This window comes from Biomphalaria glabrata, chromosome 9 (assembly GCF_947242115.1).
Source record: "Biomphalaria glabrata chromosome 9, xgBioGlab47.1, whole genome shotgun sequence".
Taxonomy (NCBI): Eukaryota; Metazoa; Mollusca; class Gastropoda; family Planorbidae; genus Biomphalaria; species Biomphalaria glabrata.
The window spans coordinates 19,871,754-19,889,172 of NC_074719.1; the positions used below are offsets into that span (position 1 = coordinate 19,871,754).

The 17,419-nt window shown below is 36.8% G+C and overlaps 1 protein-coding gene across 1 annotated transcript in view; it reads right to left on the bottom strand.

Moving 5' to 3' along the window:
• The window catches only part of LOC106069092 (homeobox protein Hmx-like), a 74,259-nt gene extending 57,416 nt beyond the window's left edge, over positions 1-16,843 (bottom strand). Inside the window, exon 1 of the mRNA XM_056040453.1 lies at positions 16,407-16,843. The gene's annotated coding sequence lies outside the window, so the exon portion shown is untranslated. The remainder of the gene's footprint in view (positions 1-16,406) is intronic.
• Between the last annotated feature and the right edge of the window lie 576 nt (positions 16,844-17,419).

Here is a 17,419-nt window from a genome sequence, read left to right on the forward strand (position 1 = left end):
TTTTAAATTTTTGTAATGTAATTAACCAAATAGATTATCTTGAAGAGCGGGCCACCACAGAGAACTCATAGAGACGTATGCTGCCCGCTGGCCACATGTTTGACATGCCTGTGCCTATGTTCAATCCGTTTCAAAACAACAGCTCAACACAGACTGGTAACCCGAGCGGCTGCCCACTTAGCGAAGCCTGCGGCCCTCTCGTGTGAGGGAGCAATAAAAATCAGAGTTGTTAGGATCTTGAGCATCCATTGATGACATGTGAGCGGTGTCCTCGGGTCGATAGAGCATGTGTGTGAGTGTGTGGGACAGACTGTGTGTGAGTGTGTGGGACAGACTGTGTGTGCGTGTGGGAGAGACTGTGTGTGTGTTTAAGCCTTAACATGCTAGCTCCGTTCAACGTTTCATGGCGGGCTTCTGTCTTCCCCCCCCCCTCCCGGCATACTTCGCCCTCGTCATTTCCTACTCTGATTGAATATGTAAATGTCGCAGAAGACGTTGAAGTCTGCTGCTTACAGAAAACAGAAAATGCTTGACTTAGAGGCTTACTTACGTTGATAGTGACATGAGACTCAACCGGTCAATAGCATCCATATATATGGTATATGTGACTCTAGTCGTTCCAGAGTTAGTTCTTCGTGAAATGATTTAAGACTAATGTCCTACAACTGTAATTCCGTACAAATTTAGATAACTTGATATCATTGATTGTAGCGTAGCCTAGCTCAACTGTATATAGTTCTACCTTCAAATGCTATAACTCTATATTATTATATTTTATCAATAAAGCATTTATATGTGTGTATGTGTGGGGTGGGGGTGCTGTCTTTTAAAAGCAGGAGACGGATGGTGGTTTGATGTATCCGTAAGTCATCATACGATTGAGATCAAACTTGTATACACTCCACTGAGACGTTTCCTGAAGTAGGTCTAGTTAATTCCTTTTATAAAATGATGAGCAGCTAAAACAATACTGTTTACAATGAAACTAGAAACAACAAGCAACAAGCAAAACAAACCTTATATACGGGAAAGCACCGCACAATCACTGCCATATCTCTCAATACGGCGATTTTTATCCCCCTTTTTCTATATAATACAAAAATTAATAACCTCTAATTGATTAAATGATTCGATAGATTTTTTTAATTGATTCATGTACTGTCGTCGACTATGAATAACTTGATCCGAGAATTGGAAGTGGTAGAACAAATGGTGTAAACGAATCCCACTAGACATACAGACAAACAGACAGTGAGTTGATATAAGCTTTCAATAATAATAGTAAAAGTAGACCTCACTTTAAATCTGAAACCATTGAGAAACCTTATTTCAAAGATGTCTTATTAAATGATTTTAAGTCTAGGACGTTATTTCAGAAAAGAACATTATGACGTGTTAGCTCAGACGCTAAGAGATGGTATCTGGATTCAAACTTGGGACCATCGTAGCGAAAATCTGGAGCGCTACTACGCTTCACCAGCATTTAAAACAACCTTGTTTTAAAGGAAACTTTTTTTTTTGTCTAGTAATAAATATTTTAAAGATTCTTTAAGAAATTTTTTAAATTAAGTGAATTATAGTAATCTGTTCTTAGTTAACATTAAGGGTCTTCTAATCAGGTTTATAGTCAAAAGATGCCGAAATAATTAACTAGTAAAATACAATAAGAGAGAAATACAAGAGAACATAAATTCATGAGCAGAAATATGTGTGTTGGTGTGTGTGGGTGAAATAATTAGCTTCAATTAAATAAAATAATGTACCAATGCCAAGCTTATAAATATCATTGTTTCTAATTACAAAATCAAAATTAATTTACGCTACAAGCGAAATAGCGTATAGGTTAGTGAGGTACACACAAACTATGTTATACTTTTAGATAACAACTAGCTTGCCAAAATATTCAACATTCTGTAATCTGGGAACAGCATAAAGCTATATATTTATAGAGTTGCCTCATTTTAAAAAAGCTGCTATACTTTAAATATTCTGGAAAGTCATTAGATGAAATCACAACTTCATTGATTAGAAAGAAGAGAAACAAGATAAATAAGTAAAAACTCAGACAAATTATCAGTTCACCCAACATACCTTGTGCATTGAATGTAATCGGCTTTTGAAAGTTTAGTTCAAACTCCTCGGTCATCTTCGAGCTAATTCTAGGAAAAGAGATTGTACTCATCTTCAACATGGGAGGAGGGGCTTTCAATTGATTAACATTAAACTTACGACCCCACTATTTAAAAAAAAAATGTATGCAACGTATTTCTTTAAAAAAAACAACAACGTGCTTTTAAATCATATTTAAATTGAACATTGTCGCATTTGTTATTTTTGACTTAAGCGTTCAATAAGTTTCACACCTCGTTTTGCCGAGAGAAGAGACACCGAGGCGCAGAACAAATTTCTCTGGATGTGCAAATTGTGGCAAGTGACTCGCTTGATTAGCGACACGTTTGGACCAGGGTGACGTGCGACCTGGTAGTGCTACGTACGTTTATGTGTTCAGTCAATTGATGACTTGATGCTCTGGGGGGAACGCCTCATCTTAACTTTGTGTGAAACCTGCCTTCGGGTTTTTACCCATCGATTGGTCGGATTTTTTTTTTTTTAATGTAACTTTTTTTTTAACAAAGCTTATATATCAGCTTACTCCGTCAGTCTGTCTGTCTGTCTGGTACAATGTTTGTACATGTTATTTCTCCCACACGCTTTCTCGGATCAAGTTGAAACATAACATAATTATTTGTTGTACCTAATTAAACATGAATCAATAAAAAAAAAAAAAACTAAGTAGTTTATTAATTTTTGGTAATTAATTTTTTTTGTATCGATAAAGGGAAATAAATGCTATTTATTGAGAGATGTGTCTGATATTGTTTCCTTTATTATCTCATTCTCGGATCAATTTGACATTTTCTATAATTATCCATAGTCGATGACAATATATGAACCAGTTTAAAAAATAAAGCAATTATTTAATTAATTAGTGGTAATTAAATAATTTATTGTATACAGAAAAAGGGAGCTCATTCCAGGAGTATTGCATTATATGGCAGTGATTATGCGTTTTTCTCCTTAGATAAGTTTTGTTTAAAAAAAAAAAAAGACTTTTCTAATATTTTGCTATTTCATTTAAGTTTCCCTACATACTCCATGGTCATAAAGCGCTTTACAGATTTCTCAGTCATGAAAGTGACGTATCAAAAGACTCTATGGCTCAAGTGTTGTCTTTTGCTATTGAGGTTATTCCTTGAAATAAATCTTAAAAGTATTTGTATTTCAATTCCTACTATAGCCTCACACGTTTTTCCTAGATAAAGCTTGAAAAAAAAAATACAAAAACATTCTTAAAAAAAACAAAAAAAAAAACAAAAAAAAAACAAGTTTATACCAAGTGTAGTTGCATCAATTAGTTTGGATCAGTCATAAAATTTGTAAGAAATCTAGACTAACAACAATATATCTGTTCGATTTGAGATATTTTAAACAATTGTTTTGTTAAGCGCAATTTCACCCTTTTAGCTTTCTCAATACGCTATCAATTGTCTGGACCAGTTGCAATGGGATGGGGGGGGGGGTATCTGGTCATCGTTTTTAAAATGTATTTATTGAAAAAAGAAATTGAGCGACCTGAGAACGAACTCGAGGGCTCGAGGGCTAAGGCCTCCTCAGCCTCCTCAAGCCAATACGGTAGCCACTGTGTCAGGGAGGCTGCTCAGGAAAATTGGTTTACAAAAAAAATAAATGGGACTTATTCAACTTATGCCACCTTATCAGTCAAGTACAATTTATTTCTCTTTATCGAGATACCAAACAAAATTGGCTCTTCACAATAGCATCAATGAGATAATCATTTGATAACATCAGTTTGGTCAGGCTCACATTCACAATCATCGGTACATTGGTAACAATAATATCAGCAACAGTTTCGATACGTACAATCTTTTTGTATTAACAAAGATAGAGCGGAGACTGGGAAGTGGATATTGATATTTTGTTGTTCAAAGGTTTCTGATTTTAATGATAGAAACTATTGAGTCCTGCCATTTTTACCTGCCTGACTAGACCACTTTGTGGGCCGACTCTGAGTTTGTGTATCCACACAATCCATCTTTGTAATCTTGTTATAAATAATCCTCTGTAAGGCTCTTTATTCAAAATAATCCGGGTACATGTTTTTTACTTCAAATCATCTGGGTGCGTGTCTCATTATTTCAAAGACACCAACTATGTGTCCATGTGTTCAGAATAAACTAGAGATATGCTTCTTTAATTGAAGATAGAAGGAAACGGTCTTTCTTTCTACATATACTACATATACTTACAATAATACGGTGTGGATGACCGTCGTTGAACAGATTGCTAGTAAACAACTAAATTTAAATTATAAAGTTTGAACTAACTTGAATAAACTTCTTTTGCGAACAAAACTAAATATAATTTGTATTAGAATGTAGACAAATTCAATTGGAGATAAAATGAAATAAATTCATATTTAAAAGAAGCTAACTCATTGTAAAAACACGTCATTAAACGGGAAAAGTGGGGGGGGGGGCGTCGTCTCTCGTTCTAAACATAGATTATGACAGAGCCCTTTATCTTGCATTATTGTATAAGATTAACAATTAATGCTCCCTTTCTTCATCATCACCTTGGAAACACAAACACACAGATACACTCCATAACATATGGCACTCTCATGTCTAACTAAGATGGCTACGGAGAGCAGTTTAACCTTACAGCTAGCCAGGAAAACCAGTGACTTTGCAGAATTTAGGTCATTGGTTTATATGCATGACTAAATGCATGACGCATAGGTCGTAATCGTCTTCTTTTTTGAAGAAACGTCAATATTATTTAAGAGAAGATTAGATAACGTGTAGTTTAGCCAGAGTTAAGTTAGATAAGTATGGCTAGGAATTAAATTTGCTAAATCTGGCTAGCAATTAAGCTTGCTAAGTTTTATTTTTTAAGTTTTCTTAGTATGGCTAGGAATTTAAGTTTTCTAAGTATGGCCAGGAATTAAGTTTGCTAAGTATGGCTAGAAATTTAAGTTTGCTAATTATGGCTAGGAATTTACGTTTTCTAAGTATGGCTAGGTATTTAAGTTTGCTAAGTATGGCTAGGTATTTAAGTTTTCTAAGTATGGCTAGGAATTAAAGTTTGCTAAGTATGGCTAGGAATTAAAGTTTGCCAAGTATGGCTAGGAATTAAAGTTTGCCAAGTATGTCTAGGAATTAAAATTTGCTAAATATGGCTAGGAATTTAATTTTGCTTAGTATGGCTAGTAATTAAGTCTGGCTAGAAGTTTAAGTTTGTTAAGAATCCTGCCTGTGGTAAAAAGAGGAATGTTTTTGAATGATATTTTTTTTTCTATGTCAACCAGGAGTCTGTAGAGAGGAAGACCCAAAAAGGGACGTCATCGCCTAACTTGGCACCTCACCTCAGGGCAATGGACTCCAGCAAGGAAGAGGTTGCAAACATTGCTGAAGACCTATTTCTATGGAGTCATCTTGCGGCCCGAAGCGCTAAACGTCACAGGAGAATCTAAGTCTATGTAAATTTAAGTAAATCTAATTAAGTCTAAGTAAGTTAAGGTTAGTCTAGGTTAGTCTAAGTAAGTGTAACTTGGTCTACGTAATAGGTAAGAATCCACATTTATTTCTAGAAATTGGCATGTAATAGACTCAAGAGTAATCCTTGGCATCACCCTTTAATTGTGATAAATAGAAGACCAACCATAAATGTTTTGATTTTATTTTGAAAAGGTTTAAACTTAGTCGTATCAGTAATATTCAATTTGCTTTTTCAATGTGTGGATACTGAGGTCTACCAGTAGAATCACTAGAATGTATTCTGTTTTTATCAACATAATTAAAAGCTCTTTTGGTGTTGAAGCTACATTGCATTTTGCACTGAACGGTAAATGCTTACACAAGAAGTCATAGAGAGAAGTCATAGAGAGAAGTCATAGAGAGAAGTCATAGAGAGAAGTCATATAGAGAAGTCATCGAGAGAAGTCATAGAGAAAAGTCATAGAGAGAAGTATCTTCAATTTTTCTTTAAAAAAAAAAGGCGAAATGAAATGAAAATAAATATGGCGTCCATGTACGTCTCCAGCCCCTAAACCTCTCATGATCGGAGTATCGTATCATGTATATCCTTCAGCTTATACACTGATCAGTGTCCCCTCTCCAATCCATTATCAAGCACTCCTATCTGTCTTTTACAGTTTGCTCCCTACGACACATAATACCAGGAAATGTTACACGTCGTTGTCCTATGATAGATATCAGTCTTAATAGAATCGCGAGTCTCCTGTCTTCTTTTGTTCTGAAAATTAAACAAGCACTCCCTGCCCCGCCCTCCACCCTGTGCACGGCCACCACCTCATTACCCACGTAAATTGTCAATAAACTTTCACTCCTTTCTAAGCAGTACCCACCCCTATCTTTTATACATGCACACACACACACTATTATTTAATATAGGATCGTTTAAGTTACGCGGTGCAAACACACACACACACACACACACATCGATTGTTAATAAAGACAGCACAACGAAATGACCAACTCACTAAAACTCTTCGGAGTGAGTTACTTTGTTTAAAACAAAGAGAGGTAACTCAATCTTTGTTCTTGCTTTTTTTGCATGGGCCTAATACTTCTGAAAGCGAGCGAGTTGAGGACAAAGGGAAGTCATCCTCTAAACTATCCCATCAATAAACTTCAGACATAAACTCTGGTTTACATCATTATTTTGTGTGTGTTCCTGCTTAGCCTTTAAAATAATGACATACGCTAATATATTCATGGGAGCCCCATTAATCAGTTTAAGTAAGTATTAGCATAAATAAACTCACAGCTTATATCATAGTCTCAGTTTGAACATCTGCGCCACGCCACCCCACTCCCAGTCTCCATGTTCCTACTGCCTCCTCTCCCCCCCTCCTCCTAATGCACCTATAGAACGTCAGTATACATTAATGTTAGTAAGTCCCCTTAAAGGGCTATTAGCAGTGACATGTTAGAACATGTTACAGGGAGAGAATCAAAGGGAGGGTACTCAGGCAGACCATAATAGTGTCAGATTTTAAACATGTCAAAGTCAATGCATTAGTCAGTTGTTCTCCCTTGCTTCTAGCTATCTATCTATCTATCTATCTATCTATCTGTCTATTTATCTTCCTATTTAGATAAATAAATATAGTACAATATATATATATATATATATATATATATATATATATATATATATATATATATATATATATATATATATATATATATCTGTCAGTTTATTTGTGTGTATATTTATAAAGATAGATAGATATGTATGTACACACAAATAAACTGACAGATAGATATATAGATACATGTATATATGGAGAGAGAGAGAGAGAGAGAGAGAGAATGCAATGACAAGGAATAAAGACAATAGAAATCGGTATGAGAGAGAGAGAGAAAAAAAAAAAGAAAGCGGTAGAGTTGTGAATAAAAGTTTGAGGCCTGAGTGCTAACAATAGACGTCTAGAAAATGAATGCAGAAGTGACACACTTTTCTTACAGGCTCATTAAAACTACAAGTAGTGGGGGAGGGGGGGCAGCATTGACTCCCAGGTTGTTTTTCATTTTCCATTCTTGAGACTACACTTTCTTTAAATGTGCTTTAATATGTGACCTTTGTGAGTTGTTTCCCTACCAGTTCACTGTATTATGCTAATACTAGATCTAGAGAAGAAAACAAGTGTCACACCTTCAACAAGGCGTATAGAATGATTCGGGAGCGGGGGTAGTCTAGTCACTCATTACACATGTAATGGATTCCTTAAAGCAGCGGTTCTCAGCCAGCAGTCCGTGACCCAGTAATGGTATCAGTCTTTTTCCTTGATTAGATCATTGATTGGACCCTTGCGCTTCGAGAATGTTATACGCGTGAAAGCTTCGCTAAATTGAAGCTATTCAAAGCTATTACCCGTGTGCGAAAAATTTACTTGGGTTTAGATTTGATGGGAAAATTATGATTGATTACTTTTTGATTTATTAATTAAATTATAAAAAGGTTTCGGAGAGTGAATGCAAAGTATATTTATGTTGGATCATTAAAGAAGTTTACGACTTCAACCAAAAAAACTTACACAAGTAAAAAAAGTTTTAAATTGACGTCATGTCTTATAGCAGTGAGGCCCAACCCACATACTCAGGGCCATATCCGACCTTTGACGCAGTGCTATCTGGCCCAAAGTGCATAATGAGGGCGTAGAAAATCTCTTCCATTGGTTTCGTCTTTTTATTTTGGTGCTATAAAATGTATATGCCCCCCCCCCCCCAATCGGGGTCAAAATAGTTTAGACACCCGTGTTTGCTACCTGCATGTTTTCTAGCTGCTGATAGACTTGGCATCATGTCCTCCAAATACTAATACTTAGTATCATGTTTTCTAGCTGTTAATAGACTTGGCGTCATGTCTTCCAGCTGCTAATAGACTTGGCGTCACTTCTACCTGCTAAAAGATTTGGCGTCATGTCTTCTAGCTGCTAAAAGACTTGGCGTCATGTTTTCAGGCTGCTAAAAGACTTGGCGTCATGTTTTCAGGCTGCTAAAAGACTTGGCGTCATGTCTTCTACCTGCTAAAAGACTTGGCGTCATGTCTTCTACCTGCTAAAAGACTTGGCGTCACTTCTACCTGCTAAAAGACTTGGCGTCATGTCTTCTAGCTGCTAAAAGACTTGGCGTCATGTTTTCTAGCTGCTAAAAGACTTGGCGTCATGTCTTCTAGCTGCTAAAAGACTTGGCGTCATGTCTTCTAGCTGCTAAAAGACTTGGCATCATGTCTTCTACCTGCTAAAAGACTTGGCGTCATGTCTTCTACCTGCTAAAAGACTTGGCGTCATGTCTTCTACCTGCTAAAAGACTTGGCGTCATGTCTTCTACCTGCTAAAAGGCTTGGCGTCATGTTTTCTAGCGTGAAAGCTTCGCTAAATTGAAGCTATTCAAAGCTATTACCCGTGTGCGAAAAATTTACTTGGGTTTAGATTTGATGGGAAAATTATGATTGATTACTTTTTGATTTATTAATTAAATTATAAAAAGGTTTCGGAGAGTGAATGCAAAGTATATTTATGTTGGATCATTAAAGAAGTTTACGACTTCAACCAAAAAAACTTACACAAGTAAAAAAAGTTTTAAATTGACGTCATGTCTTATAGCAGTGAGGCCCAACCCACATACTCAGGGCCATATCCGACCTTTGACGCAGTGCTATCTGGCCCAAAGTGCATAATGAGGGCGTAGAAAATCTCTTCCATTGGTTTCGTCTTTTTATTTTGGTGCTATAAAATGTATATGCCCCCCCCCCCCAAATCGGGGTCAAAATAGTTTGGACACCCGTGTTTGCTACCTGCATGTTTTCTAGCTGCTGATAGACTTGGCATCATGTCCTCTAAATACTAATACTTAGTATCATGTTTTCTAGCTGCTAATAGACTTGGCGTCATGTCTTCCAGCTGCTAATAGACTTGGCGTCACTTCTACCTGCTAAAAGACTTGGCGTCATGTCTTCTAGCTGCTAAAAGACTTGGCGTCATGTCTTCTAGCTGCAAATAGACTTGACGTCATGTCTTCTAGCTGCTAATAGACTTGGCGTCATGTTTTCTAGCTGCTAATAGACTTGGCGTCATGTCTTCTAGCTGCTAAAAGACTTGGCGTCATGTCTTCTACCTGCTAAAAGACTTGGCGTCATGTCTTCTACCTGCTAAAAGACTTGGCGTCATGTCTTCTACCTGCTAAAAGACTTGGCGTCACTTCTACCTGCTAAAAGACTTGGCGTTATGTCTTCTAGCTGCTAAAAGACTTGGCGTCATGTCTTCTAGCTGCTAAAAGACTTGGCGTCATGTTTTCTAGCTGCTAAAAGACTTGGCGTCATGTCTTCTAGCTGCTAAAAGACTTGGCGTCATGTCTTCTAGCTGCTAAAAGACTTGGCGTCTTGTCTTCTACCTGCTAAAAGACTTGGCGTCATGTCTTCTACCTGCTAAAAGACTTGGCGTCATGTCTTCTACCTGCTAAAAGGCTTGGCGTCATGTTTTCTAGCGTGAAAGCTTCGCTAAATTGAAGCTATTCAAAGCTATTACCCGTGTGCGAAAAATTTACTTGGGTTTAGATTTGATGGGAAAATTATGATTGATTACTTTTTGATTTATTAATTAAATTATAAAAAGGTTTCGGAGAGTGAATGCAAAGTATATTTATGTTGGATCATTAAAGAAGTTTACGACTTCAACCAAAAAAACTTACACAAGTAAAAAAAGTTTTAAATTGACGTCATGTCTTATAGCAGAGAGGCCCAACCCACATACTCAGGGCCATATCCGACCTTTGACGCAGTGCTTTCTGGCCCAAAGTGAATAATGAGGGCGTAGAAAATCTCTTCCATTGGTTTCGTCTTTTTATTTTGGTGCTATAAAATGTATATGCCCCCCCCCCCCCCAATCGGGGTCAAAATAGTTTGGACACGCGTGTTTGCTACCTGCATGTTTTCTAGCTGCTGATAGACTTGGCATCATGTCCTCTAAATACTAATACTTAGTATCATGTTTTCTAGCTGCTAATAGACTTGGCGTCATGTCTTCCAGCTGCTAATAGACTTGGCGTCACTTCTACCTGCTAAAAGACTTGGCGTCATGTCTTCTAGCTGCTAAAAGACTTGGCGTCATGTTTTCTAGCTGCTAATAGACTTGGCGTCATGTCTTCTAGCTGCAAATAGACTTGGCGTCATGTCTTCTAGCTGCTAATAGACTTGGCGTCATGTTTTCTAGCTGCTAATAGACTTGGCGTCATGTCTTCTAGCTGCTGAAAGACTTGGCGTCATGTCTTCTAGCTGCTAATAGACTTGGCGTCATGTTTTCTAGCTGCTAATAGACTTGGCGTCATGTCTTCTAGCTGCTAAAAGACTTGGCGTCACTTCTACCTGCTAAAAGACTTGGCGTCATGTCTTCTAGCTGCTAAAAGACTTGGCGTCACTTCTACCTGCTAAAAGACTTGGCGTCATGTCTTCTAGCTGCTAAAAGACTTGGCGTCATGTCTTCTAGCTGCTAAAAGACTTGGCGTCATGTCTTCAAGCTGCTAAAAGACTTGGCGTCATGTCTTCAAGCTGCTAAAAGACTTGGCGTCATGTCTTCAAGCTGCTAAAAGACTTGGCGTCATGTCTTCTACCTGCTAAAAGACTTGGCGTCATGTCTTCTACCTGCTAAAAGACTTGGCGTCATGTCTTCTAGCTGCTAAAAGACTTGGCGTCATGTCTTCTAGCTGCTAAAAGACTTGGCGTCATGTCTTCTAGCTGCTAAAAGACTTGGCGTCATGTCTTCTAGCTGCTAATAGACTTGACGTCATGTCTTCTACCTGCTAAAAGACTTGGCGTCATGTCTTCTAGCTGCTAATAGACTTGACGTCATGTTTTCTACCTGCTTAAAGACTTGGCGTCATGTCTGCTAATAGACTTGACGTCATGGCTTCTTCGTGCTGAATGCAGTGGAAGATAAACTAAAAATGTAAACAATTAATGTTCATGCTCGGCGGATAATTATGTAGATGTTTTTGTTTACCTATTTGTTTCTTTTCAAAGGTATATCCTAGTTTGACCTTAGGGAACCTAATTACTTAACTCTTTCGTTGGATTAAAAAATAATGATAATAAAATCATTTGGCTTGTCTTTGAGGCCGTATATTATTATTTATGTGAGCTTCATATTTTGCCACATCCATTGCAGACATAATCATTCTCCGCCAATGGTCGATATAGATTCACTTTCTCACCTTCTACGTCTGTCCGCGGCAGTGAATGTTTCTTTTGGTGTCACTATGGATGACTGATTAGAAGTAAGCTGAATACCAGGGCTGCTACTTAACACGTACAAATACATAACAACTGTAGCGGTACTAAAGCCGAGTCATTACAAAGATCCACTGTTACTCTGGAGATGACTATTTGACCACAGTTATATTCCCATGTTACGACTTTGACTTTGTTGATTTTCTCTGTTTTATTTTGAAAGCTATCCCAAGCTTCATCCTTTGAGCTTCCAACGATTTGCTTAACATTCCCTTTCATCACTACTGCATTTCTCAAAGTTCCTTTCCATTCTTTTTTTCTATAATACTGTTTAGATTTTTTGTTTCTTTAAAGAAAATAGACCGGATCAGGAAATAGAACTGTACACAACGAGCTGACTATAGTCACGTGTGATTAACATTAATTGGGGAAATCCCCAACAGAGGATGACTGTAAATATTTAGAACACTCTACAAATGAGATTTCCACGAGTTCTAACTGAGTCACCATTTACTCAGAATGCTCAAAAAATTCTGTCAAATACCATGACATTATATATTGCAACGTAAATATAGGAAAGGATCGTACAATGTCTTTAGGATTATCATACACTCTATACACACTTTTACCAGGATATGACTAGAGACACATAATGAAAATGACCTCTAAGTGTAAAAGTGTTGGGCCAGGCTATTTTCTCAAGTTGTGTTATCGAGTTCCACAAAGAACTGGTCTTTCAGCAATCTTATATTTAAAAAAAAAAAAAAAAGGAGTGATGAATTACGTTTTGTACAATATAAAGTGTAGAATAGTATAACACCGATGTATTCGATGTGTTGACCTAGCTAGCATCTTTAAACATACTCCAATTATTCCTCCCCCCCCCCCCCCAAAAAAAAAAAAAAAAAATCCAACATTCGGATTGCGTTACTTCAATATGTCTGGAGAAAACTCTTTAGCATCATCCTCAATTATATAAAAACAAACTATCAACCTTACTCCCCCCCCCCCCCTTAAAAAAAATTCATGATGGGAAGGGGGACGAGACTACGGGTAAAGCTTGATACAAAAATAAAGATTGAAAACAAGATTAAACTTAACTTTATAGGTAAAGCGCTTGCTCTCCGATTCGGGGATCCTTGGTTCGAATCCTGGTGAAGACTAGGATTTTTATTTTCGGTATCATTATGACACTTCTTGGTCCAGCTAGCTCTAATGGGTACCTGACATTAGTTGGGGAGAAGTAAGGTCGCTTGGTCATTGTGCTGGTCACATGACACCCTCGTTTACCGTAGGCAACAGAATTAAATGACCTTTACATCATCTGCCCTTTACATAACAAAGGTCTGAAAGGGGAACTTTACTTTTTTTTTTTAAATTATAGTTTATATAACCATGATAATATAATAATAATAATTTTAATAAAAATAATTACATTATTTTTTTTGTGATAATCATTATGACATTTGTCATTGTTAATTGTAAATAAGAAAAAAAATATGAAGTTATTGAAATATCTATATAGTTTATATATTGTATAATCTAACTCTCTGGATAGTTACGGTGTTATGCCATTGGATTATTTAGATACTTAAAACATTTGGTAATTTGATTATATGGACAATTTTTGATGATACGTAATTGGATTTTCTAAATGCTTTAATTATTTGTAAATTTGTTTATCTGGATATTTTGTCATTTGATTATCAGATAGTCATGCGTGTTTGAAATTTTCTATGCCCCCCTCCTTTCGGTCTAAAACGTCTGGGAACCAGAGAAACAGAGTGAGAGGTTTAGTTCGGATCTTAGGAGATCAACATCTTTCCAAACAAGAACTTATACAACTTTGAACCAGAGAAACAGAGTGACAGGTTTAGTTCGGATCTAAGGGGATCAACATATTTCCAAACAAGAACTTATACAACTTTGAACCAGAGAAACAGAGAGTGAGAGGTTTAGTTCTGGTCTTAAGAGATCAACATCTTTCCAAACAAGAACTTATTCAACTATTGAAAACAAAAATCGAACAAACTTTTCTTGTTCCACATACTAAGACAAAGAGCTTCAAGTTCTGCTTTCTAAAACATGGTTCGCGTCAGAGCAAGTGCTAGTCTATTTCTACTGGCATACAAAGACAACTTAGTCTTCTACTAATGTCATGCTAATAGTGTGTATAAACATCTTTGTATAGTGGGGGTGGCGGGGGGAGTGTCCTTAGATAAAAGTGAAGGTTTCATTCCAAATATAAAACACTCTTGCATTCAGTCTCTATTTATTTCTTGTCGTGAGATACAGTGTGTTCACTATAGCATGAAATTGAACAGCAGGTGGTGAAACTGAATAGTGATTCACCAACTAATCTAATCGCATTGTTTGTAAAATGTTTTACATGTTTCGGATGTTCCTTCAGAGTTGAAGATAATTACTTCCTAGTCCAAACCTCCCGCAGGACGACGGGGGATGGGAGCGGGCAGGGTTTGAACTCTGGACCATCGATAAATCTGAACGACAGTCCAGCGCGCAAACCGCACGACCAGGCAGCCATCAATAGGGCCGACTCAACTGAGACTATTGAGGGTAGACAAGTGAAATTATGAGCAGAAGATTTGAGAATTTATAGAACAATTAAACAAAAAAAAAAGCAGAGCTTACATTTAGTGTAATTGTATCGAATAGCTAGCATTAGTCATGTCATTAAATTTGTAATAGATCTAGGCTAACAATAATAAATCTGTGCGATTAGAAATATTTTTATCAAATGTTTTGTTTTGCGCAACTTCATGCTTTTAGCTTTCTCAATGCGCTATGATCTTGTCGGGACCATTTAGGAAAAAGGGGGGGGGGGAGAAGGGAGTATATGAGCCAATGTTTCCGTAATCGCTTTTTAAATACAGTCATACATAAAAATTGAATGACTTGAATTGGAACTCATGTTATACGATATTGTGGGTTATAGGCGCGGAATAGACATGTTTATGAAATTATTTAAAAAAAAAAAAGAACACAATAATTCAAACAAAAACATAAACTAAATGCTATTCAACCATGCTTAGACCAAAATTAGAATATTCGTCCTTTGTTTTAAACTCTCAAATCAAGACAACAAACATGAATTGCCGTGCATATCTACAGTAGCTAGTAGTTTTCCAGCAAAAAGCCGATAAACATTCAGATCTGCCTTTTAGATTTACTATCGACTAGTAAAAAATAACTTTTGGTTTGTTTTTTTAAGAGGTCGAGATAGATCTAGATCTATATTTGCATGCTGACTATTAAAGTCTATTAAGATTTGGAACTTCCTGTTTTGGTTAAATTTTCACCATATTATTACATTTTTATTAAATGAAAGCTGATAACGCCTTTTTTTTTTTTTTTTTTCATTGCGAGTAGAATTGGCGTTTTCCATATTGAAGGACATCCCGAAATGACAATTTAGTCTGTTATTTAAGGAGATTTGCATGAGTTTTCAGAAGATTGTGAATTATTTCAGGAGATTTTTATGACCTTTTCGAATATTTTGCAATTTCAGGAGATTTCCAGGAACCTTTTAATAATAAGTTGAAATGGATTAATTTAATAATTTACACCTAGAATTCGCGCGGGGCCTATGAAAGTGCGGGGCCCACTGCGCTCGCATAGGTTGCAGTGGTCTAAGACCGGCCATGCTGGTGAACATATATGACTAGATGCATGACAAGTAGGACGCAATCACCTTCTTTTTTGAAGTAACGTCTGTATTTTATAAGATAAGACATAAAAAATGGACACTAACTTACAAATACAAAAACACAATAAAATACTTTAACAAACTCAAAGATAAAGGCACTTTTCTTATTCCATATACAGAGACAAAATCAAATAAGTGCTCTAGAGCACGTAGTAGCGTGTTCTTCTCCGATGTGTACGACTAGACTAGAACAGATAAGAGTGGGAAGTATTTATCTCGTTGCTATGCTTTTTTTTTTCCTGTAATTTTTTTTTTAAAGAAAAGACAATAATGTTTCTATAAAACGGAACTGAGTCTCCGTGCAAGTTTAAATAAAGCTTTGACATAAGAAACAATTTTAAGTTAGACAATCGTGACACGCTAAATGGTTTCCATTCTGAAACGTAGATGTGTCATTTTTAAGCATTTTGGTCAATGATAAAATAAAGAAAATTGTTTTCTAAATGTTTTAAGTCTGTGTTTTCAAAAGAAATATTTATTTGATATCTCTGAAAAAGTACACATTTGCTTTCTTAAAAACAAATTTTACATATTTGTATGCACACACATGTATACTAATTTTAAAACAAGATTTTTAAGACACCGGATATTAATCCACAACCATTGCAATTATCAACAACAATGAAACTACAACGGACTCGCAAGGGCCGCCTACGAGTTGGTACTACACAAACTCCTTTCATTATGTTTTGTTCTTATAAATTTATACCGATCTTTGTGTAAACACAGCAGTCAATCAACTCCTGCTTGCTAATGTAGCAATCATTGAACAAAAAATTAAACATCTAGAACCTACTATAACTGAGTATAATAGATATTTAAAAAAAAAAAAAAGCACCATACAAACCTTGTTTTTGTTTTCAGATAGTGTAACTGTTCTCTGAATCCAACAAGCTCTGAGGACTGGACACTAGTGGTCAACACGGCTATATCCCTGGAAAGTGACAACTTTCAGTGATGTCCGTTCCATTAAGAAGAGAGAAAAAAAAACACTGACCTCCCCCCTCTATCAGGCCCCTTTCGGCCAACCCAAGCGTAAATATTTAATTATTAGCAATTAATGAGAAAAAGCTGCCAAGAATTGCATTGGCTACCGACTCCAATTACCGGTGCTAAGTTTTAGCACTAATATTCCGATCCTGCGATTACCACCCTCGCGTACTCAAGAACTTATCATGTAACATGTCGGGTCCATGAGGGTTATCCTCCCCAGTGGTTAGTTTTGTAAATGTATCAAATTTGTAACTAAAGTTATAGCCAACATTTTTCCTAAACAGCGTCTTCGTTTCGGATGCCCCCCCTCCCCAAACACCCCGCCCTTACCCCATATTACTGAGTGCAAAGAAAAAAAAATTAAATAAATTTCAAGTATTGAAAAAAAAAAAGTGAACGGGGGGGGGGGGGTGTGCAGATGAATCAGAGAGAGAAAAAAAAATATGTCTCCCATTTCCCACCCACAGATCTATTCATCGGCCTTTAAGCGGCCTAACGAGTTGACATTGACAATAAAGTCGACGGGTTTGACAGGGCGGCCACGCCCACGGAGAGGCGGGGCTATCGGTGCGTCGAAATGACCAACCAAACACACCGATTTAGATTAGAGATTTGAAAAGGGAAAAAAAAAGGTGGACATCGATCGATAATTTTTGCCGCCGCGGTGGTTCGGAGCTTCGGTACATTTCTGTTTTTTTTCACAGCTTGCTTGTTGCTATTAAAAGATTTGAGTTCCATTCCATGAAGAAAGAGAGAGAGAGAGACAGTGTCACCCTCCCCTCCCCTCTCTAGGGACACTTTTTTTTGTATAGCTTGCAGTTATTCCTTCATCGTGTCTGTTTGGTAGGTTGTATACCTGATTCACCA